The sequence below is a fragment of the Pyxicephalus adspersus genome, chromosome 10 (assembly GCF_032062135.1).
Source record: "Pyxicephalus adspersus chromosome 10, UCB_Pads_2.0, whole genome shotgun sequence".
NCBI lineage: Eukaryota > Metazoa > Chordata > Amphibia > Anura > Pyxicephalidae > Pyxicephalus > Pyxicephalus adspersus.
In genome coordinates, this window is record NC_092867.1 from 49,302,770 (window position 1) to 49,322,588 (window position 19,819).

Consider the following 19,819-nt stretch of genomic DNA (forward strand, 5'->3'; position numbering starts at 1 on the left):
AAAAAAAAAATTTCATGAAAACCTGTGACGCTTTTGGAACAGAAATCTAGAAATCAGTGTAACGCTCAGGTGGTTAACAGTTCATTGAAGAGCGATTGTTTTTATTATGATTGTTAATTTTCAAAAAATTTGAATATTAGTTATCATTATTTTTAAAGATTAGTATGTTGTATAAGTAATTTATATGTAAGACCCTGGTCAGCACCAGTCCTTACCAGACACCAGTGCCCCAATCTAATGCTGCAGTCTCCACCTATAGCAAGCAGTGTGAGGTGGGTAGTGTGAGGTTAGCAGTGTGAGGCGAGCAGTGTGAGGTGGGCAGTGTGAGGTTAGCAGTGTGAGGCGGGCAGTGTGAGGTGGGCAGTGTAAGGTGGGCAGTGTGAGGTGAGCAGTGTGAGGAGGGCAGTGTGAGGTGAGCAGTGTGAGGAGGGCAGTGTGAGGTTGGCAGTGTGAGAAGGGCAGTGTGGGCAGGGCAGAGTAAGGTGAGCAGTCTGAGGAGGGCAATGTGAGGTGAGCAGTTTGAGGTGGGCAGTGTGAGTTGAGCAGTGTGAGGAGGGCTGAGTGAGGTGAGCAGTATGGGGTGGGCAGTGTAAGGTGAGCAGTGTGAGGTGGGTAGTGTGAGGTTAGCAGTGTGAGGCGGGCAGTGTGAGGTGAGGAGTGTGAGGTGAGGAGTGTGAGGTGAGCAGTGTGAGGAGGGCAGTGTGAGGAGGGCAATGTGAGGTGGGCAGTGTGAGTAGGGCAGTGTGCAGTATGAGGTGAACAGTGTGAGTAGGGCAGTGTGAGAAGGGCAGTGTAAGGAGGGGAGTGTGAGTTGAGCAGTGTGAGAAGGGCATTGTGAGGTGAGCAAAGTGAGGAGGGCAGTGTGAGGTGGGCAGTGTGAAGTGAGCAGTGTGAGGAGGGCAGAGTGAGGAGGGCAGTGTGAGGTGAGCAGTGTGAGGTGAGCAGTGTGAGGTGAGCAGTGTGAGGAGGGCAGAGTGAGGTGAGCAGTGTGAGGTGGGCAGTGTGAGGAGGGCAGTGTGAGGTGGGCAATGTGAGATGAGCAGTGTGAGGAGGGCAGAGTGAGGTGGGCAATGTGAGATGAGCAGTGTGAGGAGGGCAGAGTGAGGAGGGCAGTGTGAGGTGTGAGGTGGGCAGTGTGAGGTGAGCAGTGGGAGGAGGGCAGTGTGAGGTGAGCAGTGTGAGGTGGGCAGAGTGAAGTGGGCAGTGTGAGGTGGGCAATGTGAGGTGAGCAAAGTGAGGAGGGCAGTGTGAGGTGGGCAATGTGAGATGAGCAGTGTGAGGAGGGCAGAGTGAGGAGGGCAGTGTGAGGTGTGAGGTGGGCAGTGTGAGGTGAGCAGTGTGAGGAGGGCAGTGTGAGGTGAGCAGTGTGAGGAGGGCAGTGTGAGGTGAGCAGTGTGAGGTGGGCAGAGTGAAGTGGGCAGTGTGAGGTGAGCAGTGTGAGGAGGTCATTCACAGATGATCCATCCACCAAATGAAGTACACAAGGGCAAAACACAAGCAGAGTCAGAGTCACAGGCAAGGTCAGCAACAGTAAATCACATGAAAACACACCAGCAGCAAGTCAGCCTAGGTTATAACTACAAAAGGCACTGGTGTCTGGGAGAAGAGATGCTACCGTGTTTCCCCGAAAGTAAGACCTACCCCGAAAATAAGACCTAGCACTTTTCCCCCAACCTGCCCTAATATAAGACCTACCCCGAAAATAAGACCTAGTAGAAAAATAAAAAAAAAAATAAAAAAATAAAAGCAAACATAAATTAAAACAGTACTCACCGAGCGGGAGACAGCGGGCGTACACACAGCGGGCTAACACACAGCCGCACAAGCCGATGCTTTCCTTGTAGTTCTGGCTCCTGTCACAGGCGGAGTGATATTACATGCACTTCGCCTGTCAGAAGCTGAAGTGCATGTAACCAGGCTAGTTCTAGTGAGCCCTTAAAAATGTGTTAAAAAAAAAAATTAAAATAATATACTCACCTGATACGCGATCCTGCGTGTGTTTCTGGCTGCAGCAGCGTCTCTCTTCTCTCCTCTGCCAGCATCGTGTCTTTTCCTGTTTGTAAAGCAGGAAAGAAACTGGCACAGCGCCACCTGCTGTTCCATGTCCTAACTGCCGAACAGTGGAAAAAAAGCACAGAGTGATCAGAAGGGGAATTTGTAAGGGGAATTTGGGAATATGGTAAGTGTTTTTTTTCATTAAAAAAAGTATATAAGACCTACCCTGAAAATAAGACCTAGTGTGTTTTTGGAAGCCCAAAAAAATATGAGACAGTGTCTTATTTTCGGGGAAACACGGTATTAAGTCCCAGCAGCCAATGGTAGTGCAGGACTGATTTAGGAGCTAATCAGCCTCTAGTGGATGCAGGGGATGCCATAAAATACATCAGGCTGCATGGCTAAATGGAAGCAGGGGGTGCTGCTATTTCTCTATATTCTTTGCTCCTGCAAGTGACATTGCTGGGCAAAATAGGCTGTGTGGGATACTGTGGTGGCACACAGCACAAAATTGCCAGTCCTATAAGTGTTTCCTAACAATATTTCTAAAAAGTCCCCAAAAGAATATTTTTCTTTTTTTAAACTTTTCTGAACTATGTAAATGTTTGTAAAACATTTAAAACCTCCAATATGTGAAGATTTACCTATCACTGTCTGCCATTCAAGAAAAATGACCAAATAAATGTGCCTTTTGTTTGTATGATTTTGTATCAGTTAACAATGAGTTAGGTCCCAATTGCACAGAGCACAACATTTGAACTAATGTCACCCAATGACTTATCATGAAAAAAATATTATTTCCTGTTTATGCTAGGGGTGAGCAAGAGAATTCACAGAGGTATTGCAAGAAGAAATTTTTTTTTGCTCAACTCAAGGCTAATTTTTGCTGTTGTGCACATTTAACTTATTAACTGTAAAAGTTCATTACAAAGCTGCTTCAAATTGTTTGTAGAAGCTTGTAAGAACATGTCCCAAGTGAATGATATAAAATATAGAAAACACATAGCTTGTGTGCTTATAATTAAAATGTGTTCGGGAAAGTTACATTTTTCTAACACCCTGACAACCTTTCAAATCCATGGCCAAGCCACTGAACATAATGCTGTCACTAAAATTTCCTAGGAAAAGATAAATAAAAAAATGTAATGTATAACTGGAAAATCAATTTTTAGTCACCCACCAAATCATCTTACTTTTTTAAGTAAATCAATGTTGAGTACCATAATTTTTTACTGTTTCACAGTTGTATGCAGTTTTGAGGCCTAACATATTTGTAAAATATTTTTTCAACATAATGTCATATTTTAATTTGTACAAAAATTTTGAATTATATAGTGTCTGTGTGATCTTAAACTAATTATGGTGTATTTTAGTTTACAGAAAATAGACATTTGATAAACAGTTGCATGTTCATTGTGTACATAATAAATAAATAATAACAATAATAAAAAATATTGTACATTTTGTTAAAATACTGGTTCTCTGCTTTGGATAGATGTATATATTATATTGTAATATATTGGGGATGTAATGCTTTGGGGATTGTAATTATTTTTCTAATCAAGAATGCTAATTTTAACATGCAGTTTGGCAGCAAAAAGAATCATCAACTGATTACACAGATTTCAAATGAAATATACACAAATGTGCCAATACTCCATTTCTTTGCAAATAATCAAAGGCTTAAAATAAGGCTAATACCTCTTACACATAAATATACACAAATAAAATGTAGTAAAACAAACAATTTTTTTTTCAATAAAGTTGCAACTATTTTAAATAAATTTGATAAAAAATTTAGCTATATAACATAAACACATTACATCTTAGCTTTCAATCTAAGTAAGATTGAGGATCTTTACCTGTGCAGTGTTTAATGTTGAATGGTTCAAGGCTACATTGCTTGTACATAAGTCTTATTTGTACTTGGCTATATGCACACTTTTACAACCTTCTCAGGTTACACAGTTGGGTAGTTTTACTACACATAATAATGACTTTTGGGGAAAAAAACACACAAAAAAACATAAATGTGAAAGAAAACTTTAAAAGCAGAAGAGATAATAATATTAATCATAATATTAATATTTTTTCTGAGAAAAAGAGGAGTATGTGTCCTAGAAAAATCACCAACCAAAATTGATTGAATCAGTCAGTGTAGTGTAACATTGGCAACAGATATTCCCATATGTATATATACAGTTAGATCCATAAATATTTGGACAGAGACAACTTTTTTCTAATTTTGGTTCTGTACATTACCACTAGTGTTGGTGTTCGAACTCGGGTTGTCCTTATGTTCGACTCGAATATGGCTGTTTAAATTCAGGTTGACCCGAAACCGAATATCACATGTTCCTAGGTTCGGCACCCCCCCATAATGCTAGGGCCCTCCAATAAGAGCAGGGATGCTCTCCTCCATGTTTGTGGTGGCAGGCAGCCAATTGGCTGTCTGTCACCGCATGCCACACAGGCAGCCATTGGCCTATATAAGGCCAGGGCGTGCCTGCATTTACCACTCCTGACAGAGATCTGCTAGCAGACAAAACCTCTCTAGAAAAGTGCTGTAGCTAGATAAATAGACTGTGTCACACTCACTATTAGTCAGATAGATAGTTTGATTGTACTGTATTGCTTCAGTCCTGTAATCTATTGTACTCAGATAGGTAGAGTGTTTCACTGTTAGTCAGATAGTAAGCTAGATAGATAGTGAGTCAGTCAGTGTGTTACATACAGGCAGCCAGAGCCAGGGTACCCTGACGGCGTGCACACTATCACACTTGTACTGAGAGACAGTCAGACAGACGCCGTGACTGACGGTCACATTTGTATACTGTGCTGCATATTACAAGTGTCACTGCTGAAGGAAAGTGCCAAGTACAACACACACAGTGCACTTGCATTTTTTTGGTAAACACCCCCCCCCCCTTCCAAAAAAAAAATCTGTTTACTGTAAAAATTTACACTTTGTGAAGCATATTTGCTCCAAAGTATTTTGCAGGGTGTGAAACCACACAAACATTTCAACTATGTCTAGCCAAAGAGGAAGGGACAGCTTTGCCAGGGGAGCCAGCCGGACCTTAGACATTTTAGAGCTGGTGGTGGTGGTGTGTGTCCATTATTACCGCACCCTGAACAAAAGGTAGTAGAGTACATGACCCAGCCTGGGTCAAGTGATTACACCCCCTCCTTCTCCCAGTCCCAGACAAAGGCCTCACGGGGTTCCCAAACTATAGTCTCTGATACACCAGTTCCTCCTACTTCTTTCTCGTCTGGAATGTTCCGTGTACAGCAGTACGTAGAGGAGTCCCACTGAGGGGTTGGAGAGGTGGACCAGGACGCATTCCTTGAATACGCTTAGTTGTTTCAGTCATCTGACGAAGAAAGTCAGTTCACAGGCTTTCCCTCTTCTTACTTTTCACCCCAACACCCTGAGCCAGATGAGCCAAAATGTCACGTTTCGGCACATACAGGGAAACTGTCTCTTCTAAGGATGACGATGTCTATAATCCAACATGGGGCGAACAAGGAGCATTACAGTTTTCAAGCTCCACCAGCGGAGAGAAGGATTTGGATCGCAGATCGGCTGGTGTTTGTCACATTGCTAGCAGTCAATACCAGGCATCATTGCCATCCCCCACACCTTCTACCCCATTGTCCAACATTTCTGTGGTTAGCATTAGCAGCATCCAAACTTCCATCCTCCAGATGCTGGAGCGCAAGAGAAAATATGGCCCGAATGACCCCAAAACAAAGCTAATCAATGCAGCAATTCCGTCACGCACTCCTTTGCGCGAATCCACAGTACATTATGCCCAAGTGGCAGTATTTTGCAGAAAAATGTGTGCATGAACACGTGCAGAGCAATGTGTCTGTGGCCTTGCAGCATTCAGTTTCTGGCAAGATGCACCTGACAACTGGTTGAGCAAGCATAGAGTGGGAAAATATATTTCCTACACAGCTCACTGGGTAACTTTGCCGGTAGCAGGGGAAAATGCAGCTGCAGCAATGCCTGCATACCTAGCTCCGCCCAGAGCACATTGCCACAATATCCTCCTCGACCTCCACTTCTTCCTCCTCCTTTGACTCCTCTGCCTCAACCTCTTCTTCCAGGGACAAGAGACCTTTGCGATGGAGACCCAGCACCTCCCACTCACCAGCATCTGTTCACCACCAACAAAAACCTGCAGTTTGCTATTTCAGTGCACAAGTCAGACGTTGCCACGCAGTTCTGTGGTTGCGATGCCTTGGTTCCCTCAGCCACACGGGCGCAACCATTCTAAGTTCCCTGCAGGAGCAGGAAAACATGTGGCTAACTCCGCATGGACTACAGCCAGGCAAGGTCGTGTGTGACAACGAGGCCAATCTGCTGGCAGCCCTGCGTTCTAGCAAACTCACACACATACCTTGCCTGGCCCACATTATAAACCTCATAGTACAACGCTTCCTTGGAAATTACCCAGGCCTTCGCTGCTGTTGCTGAAGGCAAGAATGTTGTTAGCACATTTCTGCCAGTCGTACACAGCCAGTGCCATACTGATGGATTTACAGCAAAACCTCATTCTGCTGGTGCACCGGTTAATTTGTGATGTGGGCACTCATTGGAATTCCACCTTTTACATGCTGCAGCAGCTCGCTGAACAACAGAAAGCGGTGGTGGATTACGTGGCAGAGTCTGTTCGTTTGAGACGCTTACCTACATTACCTTATTACAGCCCTGCGAAGTGACTGCAAATTGAGAACTTGTGCACTGTATTGGCACCTTTGGAAGAGGCAACCAGGATGATTAGCAGGGATCTAGCCTGTGTCAGTGACACCATCCCCATCATATGCCTGCTGGAACAGATGATAGTGGAGCTCTGACACGACACAGAGCGGACGATGCAGGAAGAGATGACGTTTCAAGCATCATCTCGGACATGCATGCCTACTAGGTATAGTGTACCGCAAATCCAGGAAGAGGATGAGGAGGAGATTGCAGGTATAGGAGATGGGGAGGAAGGGGCAGAGGAGGATATGGAGGGTACATGGTATCCATCCACCCAAACACAAGGCAGCATGTTCTGTGGATGGCAAGACCAGGCGGAGGAGGAGGAGGACGATCTTGTGCTGCTGTTCGACCCAAAGGACTGTGGGTTCAGAATTACCTCAGCTGTGGGAACTTTGAGCCACATGACAACACTGAACCAGAACCAGAATTAAATATCTGTATTTTTTGGATAGAAATACAGAAATTTTTCTTGCTTTCTTGATAGATAGCAAGTGGTATCAGAATTAAATATCTTTGTTTTTTATAGATAAACACAGACATTTTTCTGCCTTTTTTAAAAGATAGCTAAAGGTATCAGAATTAAGTATCTGTATTTTTTGGAGAGAAATACAGATTTTTTTTCTGCCTTTTTTGATATATAGCAATAGGTATCAGAAATAACTATCTTTATTTTTTGGAGAGAAATACAGAAATGTTTCTGCTTTTTTGATAGATAGCAAGAGATATCAGAAATAAATAGCTGTATTTTTTGAGAGAAATACAGAAAAATTTCTGCCTTTTTTAAAAGATAGCAAGAGGTATTACAAATAAATATCCAGATTTTTTTTAGATAAATACAGGATATTGTCTTCCTTTTTTTTGATAGATAGCAAGAGGTATCAGAATTAAATATCTGCCTTTTTTGAGAGAAATACAGAAATTTTTATGCCTTTTTTGATAGATAGCAAGAGGTATCAGAAATAAATATCTGGATTTTTTTTTAGAGAAATACAGAAATTTTTCTGTCTTTTTTAAAAGATAGCAAGAGGTATCACAAATAAATATCTGGATTTCTTTTAGATAAATACAGGATTTTGTCTTCCTTTTTTTTGATAGCAAGAGGTATCAGAATTAAATATCTGCCTTTTTTGAGAGAAATACAGAAATGTTTATGCATTTTTTGATAGATAGCAAGAGGTATCAGAAATAAATATCTGGATTTTTTTTGAGAGAAATACAGAAATTTTTCTGCCTTTTTTAAAAGATAGCAAGAGGTATCACAAAAAATATCTGTATTTTTTTGTGATAAATACAGGATTTTGTCTGCCTTTTTTTGATAGATAGCAAGAGGTATCAGAATTAAATATCTGTATGTCTGGAGAAAAGTACAGATTTTTTTCTGCCTTTTTTGATAGACAGCAAGTTGTATCAGAATTAAATATCTGTATTTTTTGCTGAGAGAAATACAGAAATTTTCAACCTTTTTTGAAAGAAAGCAAGAGGTATCAGAATTAAATATCTGTATTTTATTGAGAGAAATACATAACTGTTTCTGCCTTTTTTATAAGATAGCAAGAGGTATCCCATTTAAATATCTATATTTTTTAGATAAAAACAAGATTTTGTCTGCCTTTTTTGATAGATAGCAAGAGGTATCAGAATTAAATATCTGTGTTTTTGGAGAGAAATACAGAAATGTTTCTGACTTTTTTGATAGATAGCAAGAGAGGTATCAGAATTAAATATCTGTGTTTTTGGAGAGAAATACAGAAATGTTTCTGACTTTTTTGATAGATAGCAAGAGGTATCAGAATTAAATAGTGGTATGTTTTTGAGAGAAATACAGAATTTTTTCTGCCTTTTTTGATAGATAGCAAGAGGTATTAGAATTAAATATTTGTTTTTTTTTTTGGAGAGAAATAGAAATTTTTCTGGCTTTTTTGATAGCTAGCAAGAGGTATCAGAATTAAATAGCTGTATTTTTTTGGAGAGAAATACAGAAAATTTTCTGGCTTTTTTTAATAGACAGCAAGAGGTATCACAATTAAATATCTGTATTTTTTTGAGAGAAATACAGACATTTTTCTGCCTTTTTTTGATAGATAGCAAGAGGTATCACAATTAAATATCCATTTTTTTTGAGAGAAATACAGAAATAGTCCTCTGTGCAAAAATTAGCCGGTCACACAGCTCCGCTGTCCATGCCACATTTTACAAAGAGACAGCTAGCAGATGGGAAAAGACAGTCCCCTACACAGCAATGTCTCCAATAGCTATGGCCCCTACACTGTCCATGTGAGGGGAAGCCTCAGCCTCTTCACATTCATCAATAGTTGGAGCCTCTACAGTCTTAACCTCTTCATACTCCCACTTATCCTACACCTATCATGTCTCTTCACAGTTGCAGACTAGAGTCAAGCTCAACAGGGTCTTCTTTCCCTCCTGATTCCGCCAAGCCCGATCCCTTGGCTGGTTTCCTTGGTTGGTTTCGCTAGATAGTAGGTAGAGACACTGGGAATCTTGTTCATCCACACTCTGTTTCAGGGGCCACCGCCTACTCCTCCTGCTTTTGCTGCTGGCGCCTGCCCAGTACCCAGCTCCAGATGACAGTTACGAATGCTGTCCACGCTCCCAATCACCCGAACAATATAGGTCTATTCAAGCGAATAGCCGTTGAATCGAATAGTGGGGTATTCGACCAACACTAATTACCACAATTATTTTAAATTAAACAACTCCAGTGCAGTTTAACTACATACTTTCAGCTTTAATTCAGTGGGTTTAACAAAAAGATTGAATAAAAATGTGAGGAACTAAAGTCTTTTTTTTACACAATCTTTTCATTTCAGGGGCTCAAAAGTAATTGGACAAATTAAAAAGCTGAAAATAAAATGTTCATTTCTAATACTTGGTTGAAAACCATTTGCTGGCAATGACAGCCTGTAATCTTGAACTCATGGACATCACCAGATGCTGGGTTTCCTTCTTTTTAATGCTCTGCCAGGCCTTTACTGCAGAGGCTTTCAGTTGCTGTTTGTTTGTGGGCCTTTCTGTCTGAAGTTTAGTTTTCAACAAGTGAAATGCATGCTCAGTTGGGTTCAGATCAGGTAACTGACTTGGCCATTCAAGAATATTCCACTTCTTTGCTTTATTAAACTCCTGGGTTGCTTTGGCTGTATGTTTTGTGTCATTGTCCATCTGTATTATGAAACGCCTCCCAATCAATTTGACTGCATTTAGCTGGATTTGAACACACAGTCTCTGAACACCTCAGAAATTATTTGGCTGCTTCTGTCCTGCGTCACATCATCGATCAACACTAGTGTCCCAGTGCCACTGGCAGCCATGCACGCCTAAGCCATCACACTGCTTCCGCTATGTTTACAGATGATGTGGTATGCTTTGGATCATGAGCTGTTCCCCATACTTTTTTCTTGCCTTCATTCTGGTAAAGGTTGATCTTGGCTTCATCTGTCCAAAGAATGTTTTTCCAGAACTGTGCTGGCATTTTTAGATTTTTTTGAGCAAAGTCCAATCTAGCCTTTCTATTCTTGAGGCTTATGCGTGGCTTGCAACTTGCAGTGTACCCTATATATTTATTTTCATGCAGTCTTCTCTTTATTGTAGGCTTGGATATCGATACCCCTACTTCCTGGAGAGTGTTGTTCACTTGGTTGGCTGTTGTGAAGGGGTTTCTTTTCACCATGGAAATGATTCTGCAATCATCCTCTGCTGTTGTCTTCCGTGGACATCTTCCGTGGATGTGCAGGTCTTTGGGAGTCTTTTGAAGTTCACCAGTGCTTTGTTTCTTTCTCATGATGCACCAAACTGTAGATTTTGCCACTCCTAATATTGTAGCAATTTCTCAGATGGGTTTTTTCTGTTTTTGCAGCTTAAGGATGGCTTGTTTCACCTGCATGGAGAGCTCCTTTGAATGCATGTTGTCTGTTCACAGCAAAATCTTCTACATACATGCCCCCCCTTCCCCCTCAAATCAACTTCAGGCCTTTAATTTAATTGATAATGACACAACGAAGGAATTGCCCACACCAGCCCATGAAATGGCCTTTGAGTCAATTGTCCAAATACTTTTGAGCCCCTGAAATGAAACGATTGAAAAAAAAGGCTTTAGTTACTCACATTTGTATGCAATCTTTTTGTTCAACCCACTGAAATAAAGCTGAAAGTCTCCAGTTCAACTGCATCCGAGTTGTTTCATTTAAAATTAATTGTGGTAATGTACAGAACCAAAATTGGAAAAAAGTTGTCTCTGTTCAAATATTTATGGACCTAACTGTAATTATATATGTATATAGTATTGATTGTTATATATGCAACGCAAAGGATGAATATTCATCAGGTATCAAGTATCAGGTGACCAGATGATGTCACTAATGTGAATACCACAGGCTGATCAGAGAGGATTGAAAAAGTATTACCTGATAGTAGATCTGTTAGTTTTCAACTTCCCGTAACAATGCTAAACTCTCTCTAAAATTACTGTTACAGGGTTGGGACAAGCTCTAAAAAAATTGCCAAGAGTACTTGAAATGGTCAGCTCTTTTTTCATAATTGTAAAAGATTGATATGAGTAATATAGGATAACAAATGTGAGAAAAACCTTAACCTTTATTGCTACCAAAAAAGTGATTACACCCTATTTTTATCAAAATAAAATAAAAAATAAATTTAAAGAGAAACTAAACCAAAACTTAAAAAAAAATCACACCTTTAAATCCGCAGAACCCTTCGATTGCTCTGGAGAAGTCCTCGATTGGACCCTGGACGAAGTGCAGGGCACCACCATCTTCTTCTTCCTTCCTCTTGCTATGTCACCAGACCTCGCCCAGGGCAGATGCGAGATTGGGTGACGTGGCCTGCTGTAAAGGTGAAAAAAAAGAATGCCGCATGCGTGAGATATGCATCTTTTTCCCCTCAGTGTAAGAAAATGCTTACATGCGAAGAAGGAGCAGCCAGGAGCTTCCCGGGATGTGTGATGCAGAGGCTTTGCTCCATTCAGTCTTGATTGGCGCATTGATTATGACATAATGGGAGAAGCTACACCTTTTTTTTAAGTGTGTTGCAGTTAAAAAACAGAAGGAAAAGAAAAATAATATAAAGTAAAAACTTTAGTTTAGGTCCACTTTAATGTTAGAATACACAAATAATTTTTCAACCTAATGATATTATTGAAAAATATAACCTGGCAAGAAAATGACTAGAATAATATTAGGGTCTTAAAGTGGTTCCAACAAATTCCAAAGATTCTGTTTTGAATAAAAATTTTAGGTAGGTCATTACTGTAGAAAGGGAAAATTGTGCATTCCTAATTCAGCTTTTGAGGCCAGGAAACCAGACAATCTGGGCTTCCCCTGCACATGCCAAGAATGAATGAACTTATGTGTGCCAGTATTGGAGATATAAATTCCTGGGCCGGCCAAACACGATAGCTCATGATTGGGATTATTTGAATGAAACAGTCACAGGCCAATAAAGTAGGTTTAGTTTCACACTAACTGTTTTGTGTCAGACCGTCTCTTTAGACCTTGCAAAATTTATTCTATCTGAATTTCAGAAATATTATAATTTGTTCAAGTCATCAAATGGTTATTAAAAATGAAACCATGCAACAACAAAAAAATGTTTTTCACTTCCTTGCTCCTTGAAGGGCTTTGCCTTATCAAGGCACAAGATGATAAATGATTCACTACAGCTATATCAATTCCAAAGTCCTTATTAGCTATCTAGAGAAAGATTAAAATAATATCACGCCAGTTGAAATATACAGAAAACTAGTATTGGTCCAGTTGTATTAAGAGGAGATATTTTTTTACATAAGTGACCCTAAGAAATTGCTGAGTATTATAGAGTTGTCAATTTAATTCTTGTGATCACAAGAGGAAAGTCTTCCAGAACCAAATTTGAGGTGTTACATGACTGAATATTCAAAGTTTCAGTGGAAGCAGATGTAAAAATGTGTGTCACAATAAACCACATATTTTACCATGCCTGTAAATCAATGCCACCCTATGTCACGGTTTCCATGATACACTTCCTTTTACCCGTTACTATGGATCAATTGGTTGTGTTTGCTTTCCAGACTAAAGGTTCCTAGTTCTACTATGGGGCCTGATTTATTAAAGCTATCCAAGGCTGGAGAGGATACACTTTCATCCGTGAAGCTGGATGATCTAGGAAACCTGGAATGGAATGCTAGCAAATGTTTTGAAACTAGGACCAGATTATTCCAGGTTTGCTAGATCACCCAGCTTCATTGATGAAAGTGTATCCTCTCCAGCCTTGGAGAGCTTTAATAAAGTAGGCCCATGGTAAACAGCAAGTGATGTGTCACTTATTTCTGCAAAGTATTAATAAATACAGAAATAATTACCCACATTTAAAACAAAAAAAGAAAATAATATATATTTTGGACCCTTTGAAATATATCTTCTATCCTAGATAGAAGGGCATTCTTTGATCCCCAATACATGTTGGCTGTTTTCAATGGACATTTACAATAAATTATATACCTTTTAACTTTATTTTATTGGTGTAATACTTTCCTTTCATGATAGAGTTATTTTTCACTCCTATACTTTACTGGTTTTATTAAAACAAACTTGAACATCTCTCCACATATGTGAACTGCCCATTCAATGTCAATAGAAGACACATCACTTGCTTCTCGCCATTTTATGTAAAATATCTCCCCTAATACAACTGACCCAATACTACTCATTTGGGGGATAAATGGCCCCTTATCCTAGGCCTCTCCTGCTTCATGTTGTGTTGCATAATTAGAATAGTTTTTGAATCCAGTTTTCTTAAACATGAATAAAAACCTGAAAGTTTTAACACCTCCTCTTTCCATAAAAAAAGTTTCAGCTCTGGAAACACTTTAAAAATGAATTAGGTGCTCAATCATCTGTTTTCTACTGTATTGTTGAAGGCCACTGGGATCTTCCATATTTACCTGTGTTTCAGATTGTGGTAGGGTAGATGCTGATATTGATGTGACATTCTTGTGGTCACAGAATTGAATACTAAGTAGCCTCTTGAAGGCATTATGGCTTGCACAATGGTGGTGTGAGCCCTAAAAAGGGCCAATGTGCAGAATCTAAGCCGCAGCCTTGTATTCCCCAGAGCCTCTAAAGTTGAGGATGTTGCGCTGCAGACTCTTGCCAGGTTGCGGTCCTTAGCCACACCAGGGTAGGCAGAACAATGTCAACAGGCTGGAGAATTGTCAATGAAGGCTGAGATCAAGGCAGGCAGTAAACAAGTGAGGTCAAGAACCAGGCGCAAGGACTAGGAATTAGGAACTAGGAATGGAGACAATAGACACCGGTGACATAAAGGTCCCTGAAGACACAGGCAACACAGGAGATACAGGAAGAGACGCACAGGTGACACAGGAGTCTCCGCAAACACAGGGGAACACAGGAGACACTGAAGGAGACAAGAGGCACCAGTGACATGGGGGTTACTGTAGACACAAGGAAACACTGGAAAAGCACAGGAGAACAGACAGAGAAACAGCAGACTGGGTGACAAGGGGTTAGAACAGCAGAGCTAGGGGGCTTGGCAGTGAATCTAGAGACACATTGCAATCTAGAGACACATTGCCCCTGATTCATCAATAAAATCCACGCGTTGGAAGCGCGAAAGTATGCGCGGCCATCGATCGCGGATTACCGCGGTCCGGACTCGAGTATGCGCGTACTTAGGGCTATGGGTAATGTGTGTGCCATTAGAAAGAATGATTTTTTAGGGGAACAGTGACTTTTAATACACGCTTGCCAGTGTAAAGCTGCCGGATATGCGCGGCTCCGGCCGCAATCTTTTTCAGTTGCTGAATAGCGCGATCGCGTACGATTCCGGATCGCGAATACGAATGCGCGACCGATAATCCGATTCTGCTTGATGAATCAGGGGCTCTGCACGAATGCTGAGCACAGTATCTAAGCCAGCTAAATTACTGATTGACCAGCAGGATGGGCAATACTGAATAAATTTGAAAGAGCTAATGTGCCCGAAGTCAAAACTGCCTGTATGTGCAGGATAGAGGCACCAGCGCTTTAGCAAGGAGGAGGAAAGTGTGACAAGCTAAATAACACCTAACCTGAGTCACTGACTACTGCTCTCATTCTGATAATTTTCTAGGAAAAGTAAAATATCCCCACTCAAGACCAGTGGTTTAGCATCACTACTAACTTGTTGGACAAGTAGCCCCTTTGTCTTTCCCTGCTTCACAATGTGTTGCATAATTAGAAAATTTTCAGTGTCTCCTGATCAGATCCAATAACAAACAGATTTTAATAGTTTCCACCTTTAAATATGTTTTAAATATCTGTGCTCTACAAGCTTATCATCTATTTTCTACTACAGTGCTGAAGGTCACTGAGAGCTTCCATACTTTCCTTTGTGCCAGATAATATGCACAAGGTTAATGGGAGACTTACCTGACTTTGAGCTTTTATTCTAAATGTTTTACAGCTTAGAACTTTAGTATTCAGTATTTATTACGGGTGGTATCTGACGTATAGATGTAAGCGAGATTGAAACAATAAAGGGCATTAATAAGTAATCCATTACAGACAGAAATCATCAGGAAGAACTGAAATTGAAAAGTAGTTAAAGATAACTACCTTCTTCTAGGTTCAAGTGATAGGAAAAAACGCACAAAAAAATATAGTTTTTCATAGAATAGTAAAGAATTAAAAATATTTTTTATGACCTGGAGAGGAGAGAGAGGCATTCATTAGTGATAACATATGTCAACTTTTATTGCCTTGGTTAAGTATACGCAAAAAAAAAAATAAAAAAAAAAAATATATATATATATATATATTTACATTTATATACTGAGCCATGATAAGATGTAACTTTCAGCTCAAATAATTGTATTTTTTTCACTATTAAATTGGGGGAAAATAGAACACATAAAGTATTATTAACTTTTTTACCTACCTGATACATGAGGCACATGTGACTTCCTCCTCTGATCATGTACAGTGATATGTATCCCCATTGAACAATTTAATTTCACCTCACAGCTATAGGATTTTGGAAATCACTTTTTGTCTTGGTAATATTAAACACTAGCCCTAGTCCAAACATACTGTCAATAATGGGAGAACCTGTGAGTGCAGGAAGAAAAATGTTCCAAAAAAAGATATTTTTTCTTTGAATGCATGCATTGAACATGTTTTACTAAAAACTAATTTCTATATAAAGCATTTACATCACTTTGTACATGTAACACATCCACACTTGTATTTCTCCAATCTGCAGTACACTAAAACATAGACATGAGAATGATTTAGATCAAAAACCTCTGTATAGCTTATTATGTGTTTTAAATAAATTATCATACAAATTGTAACATTGATGCAATTGTATCTGGTCCCTGACTATTTTAATAATGATGGGAAACCTTTAGAAGTCTATGGGGCTGTACTGTGCAGGAGCAGACAGCACAGAGCAGAGGAGAATCTGCAAGGGGGAGTTAACATGTGCCACATGATTGTGTGTACCAGTACAGTATTAGATGGGCGGGTAATGGCTTCTGTAATATGTCAATATGATGTTCATCGTGCACTGTTTTTCAAAACAATTTAATTTGTCTGTTACCTGTAATGCAAAATCCTTCCATTCCTCAAAACTTTCTTCACCAGCAGGTACAGGTATCGCTCCTGAAAACGCCTTTCACTTAGGATAAGAAGTGGCATGTACATTTTGAGAAATATCTTTTGGTAGCAGTTCCTCACTGTTTGTTTTCTACTTCATAGTTGACGTAGGTGATATAACACTCTATTCTTAGGCACATTGAATGTCATAGATATTTTTAAAGGGGCATTATCTGAATTTACAGTTGATCCACCCTACTGAGACAAAGGTAGTGTGTATTGAGTTCAAAACCTTCATCATCTTCAGTTTCATACACCAGAAGCATACTGCAAGATCTAATTAATGTTTATCGCCCTTTACAGTCTATGGGTGTTCACAGAAATAGATAGACGTGATAAAGCAAATATCTTTTTGATTGCAGTCTCACTTCCTGGACCAACTGCCACTAATCCGTAGATAAGTGTGACCTTTTAATGTCCTGATCCAAGATAGATCTCAGCACTTCCTCCATATTCAGCACAGTATTCAGACGCTTCTCTGCTTTTTTGCTGTTTAATTCTGTTCTTTTAAATGTCAAGTTTGGAACTTGGGACCTAGAGCTGCAAAAGCCAGAGTGCTAACCTCTGGTGCCCTTTCATACTAGCTCTATTTTCCAGAAGTTCCCATAACACATTTGGTCTTACCAACCAGACATTTATGCCATTGCATACCCTATCTAACCCTGAAGAGGCCTATTAAAAGCGAAATGCATCAGCACATTCTTTAGAGTGACTGCGATTACTTATTCATACTCTGGGACTGTTTGTTGCAAATGTGAGACTGTTATCTCACTTGTAAATATTAATCTATAGTAACAATTGTGTTCTGTCCTCACAACACTGTCCTGTGTAGTGCAGCTAGACAGGCAGCTAAACACTGTAAATAAGGCCAATAAGCGGAGAAATCTGCTTCTTGACTGAGATTCTCTGAACTTTATTGTCTTTCCTCATTTACTTTAATTTTGTGAAACACCATCCTGTAAATCTAGATAATTTCCTGTTGCTGGCTAGAATATATTATGCAAAGACTGCTTACAAAAAAAACAACCACTAGAGGGCAGTAGAAAAGCTAATGTATATCAATACTATTGTCTCTGCTAAGATGCAATGAAGGCAGCACAAATTGTATAGTGCCTATAATCAGACCAGAACTTTGCTTTGTATGTAAGAATTGTTATTACTTTTTGTAGTTATGTATGGACCCAGTTCCCTTTGGGAACTTGAGGTTTTGAAATATACTCATTTGTATGCCAAAAAGCTCTTCTTTATTTATTATGTCTTTTGTCTATTCATGTGTCAAATAAAATTCTCCTTTCTTCTTTCTTAAAATAGAATATTCACTGGTAGCTACACATTTGTTTTGGCCACTTAAATCACTTGAATATTTTTTTATATTTTTTTATTTTATAATAAAACCTATTTGCATATAATGCTAATTAGGCAACTGGAATATTGATGTTCTAAAATTATTTTGATTTATTATTGATGGGAAAATTATATTGTTATGGGGCATAACAGAACAGGTGGATTTTCAGTGGATATAATGCCATGCTGTATCGCTGTTTCTCTTTGTATTATAATTAAGAAAGGTATGACTTGTTTTATATATATATATATACTTATATATATATATATTGTTTTGTTCTTTTTATGAAAATTGAAAATTTAGTAAAGATATTGAAAATCAAACAAAATGAAAATTGTAACAGATAACATCCACTGAGTAATCAAAGTTTAAGCATAAACACACTGTAAAGTCCTCAAATAGTGTCCTGTGAGGGAATGCAGTATTAAATTACAGTTTTAGTCTTTTTTTCCTGTACATAGATCTCCTAAATACCTATTTATGTTCTATATTTTTCTAGTGGGGTTACCCAGCAATCCTTGCCCCAGAAAGGTCACATTTAAAAGACCCTATCAATCACTTCTCAGGACATAGCAGCCATTTTTATTGATGACAAAACACAGAAAAATTACTATGCCTAACATGTTCAGCCCATGCCCGAGCTTTGTTATCTATTTGCTATTACACTGGACTGGCAGGTTTAATATTACTCTGGATGAGGACATTTCGTATCTGCTCCAGTGTTGGGTCCTCTGAATTCAACCTCATTGAACTTCACTAACTTGCACACCTTGACTACGCTCTCAATTCTGGAGGCCTCATAGAAGTGGGACCTACAGACGATCAAGGAAATTGTGAAGGTAGTGAACATAGAAGAAAAAGCTGGAAAAACTGTGGGTCCTGGAAGGAATGGGCAACTAGAGAAAGACCAACATTTTCAATATTAGCACCTGGCCTATCTTCAGTCCTTCAAGGAGGCCAACAAACTTAGTTTGTAGAGAAATCTCTTTCGTATTAGTGGACCTCTAGCATGTTTTTGGTGCAACTAGAGCATCTTCTGGAGTAGCGTACTTCTCTAAATATTCTGGCCTTCTATATTAAATTGTACAGACTTTTTCACTATTTTCATGATTTGTGCACATCTTGGGTAACCTTGACTTACAGGTTCTGTTTTACCGAGCAATACTTTGGCATAACTCCCCATCACCACTTCAGCCCTGGCATTTCAAGTGGTCTACCAAGGAGGTCATCTCTGTATCATGGAAGGCTCCAACTATTCAGCCCTTTCATTGGCTACACAGATTATGTCTATAGATATTGTGTAATAAAGGATGTTGTCTTTCTTATCCTCAAAAGCCTATACAACACTGAAAGTTTAGTTTATCTCTCTATTATCTTTGAGCTTTCAGAAGCCTATACGACGGGGTGCTGAGAAGTTCCTGGCTTTGTCCAGAAAGAAGAGAGCAAGAGTTATGAAATAACACATTTATTCAACATATTCCCCCCTGAAACTGATGCAGTTGGTACAGCGTAGTTGCAGCTTTTCTAGACCATTCAAATAAAAGTCCTTTGGTTGGGCCGCAAACCAGCTCCCAGCAGTATCTTTGACGTCAGAAATGTCCTCAAAACGTTGCCCCTTCAGGTGGAACAGATAATAGAAGGGGCCAGGTCAGGTGAGTAGGGGAGATGGTGGACCAATTGGAAACCCAGGGTGTTCAATTTGGCGGCCACAACGTTGGACATGTGCGCAGGTGCATTGTTCTGCAAAAAAAGGATCCCTTTGGCCAACTTTCCACAGCATTTCATCCTAATTGCCTCCTTCAGCTGGTTCAGGAGGTTAGCATGATACTGTCCGGTGATACCAGAGCCCTGAGGTAGGTAGTCAACCAACAGAATACTGTCTGTGTCCCAGAAAATGGACGCCATGACTTTTTTGGACGATTTCTGGGTTTGGACATTGTTCGGCCGCGGAGACCTGCTGTGGCGCCATTCCTTTGACTGTTCCTTGGTTTCAGGATCATAGATGTGGAGCCAGGATAGTGGTGATAACAAACCCAACACACT

General features: G+C 39.7%; 1 protein-coding gene across 1 annotated transcript in view; it reads right to left on the reverse strand.

Annotated features, from left to right (window-relative positions):
• The window catches only part of LOC140339429 (membrane-spanning 4-domains subfamily A member 4A-like), a 58,842-nt gene extending 47,223 nt beyond the window's left edge, over positions 1–11,619 (reverse strand). Inside the window, exon 1 of the mRNA XM_072424136.1 lies at positions 11,475–11,619. The gene's annotated coding sequence lies outside the window, so the exon portion shown is untranslated. The remainder of the gene's footprint in view (positions 1–11,474) is intronic.
• Positions 11,620–19,819: the final 8,200 nt, after the last annotated feature.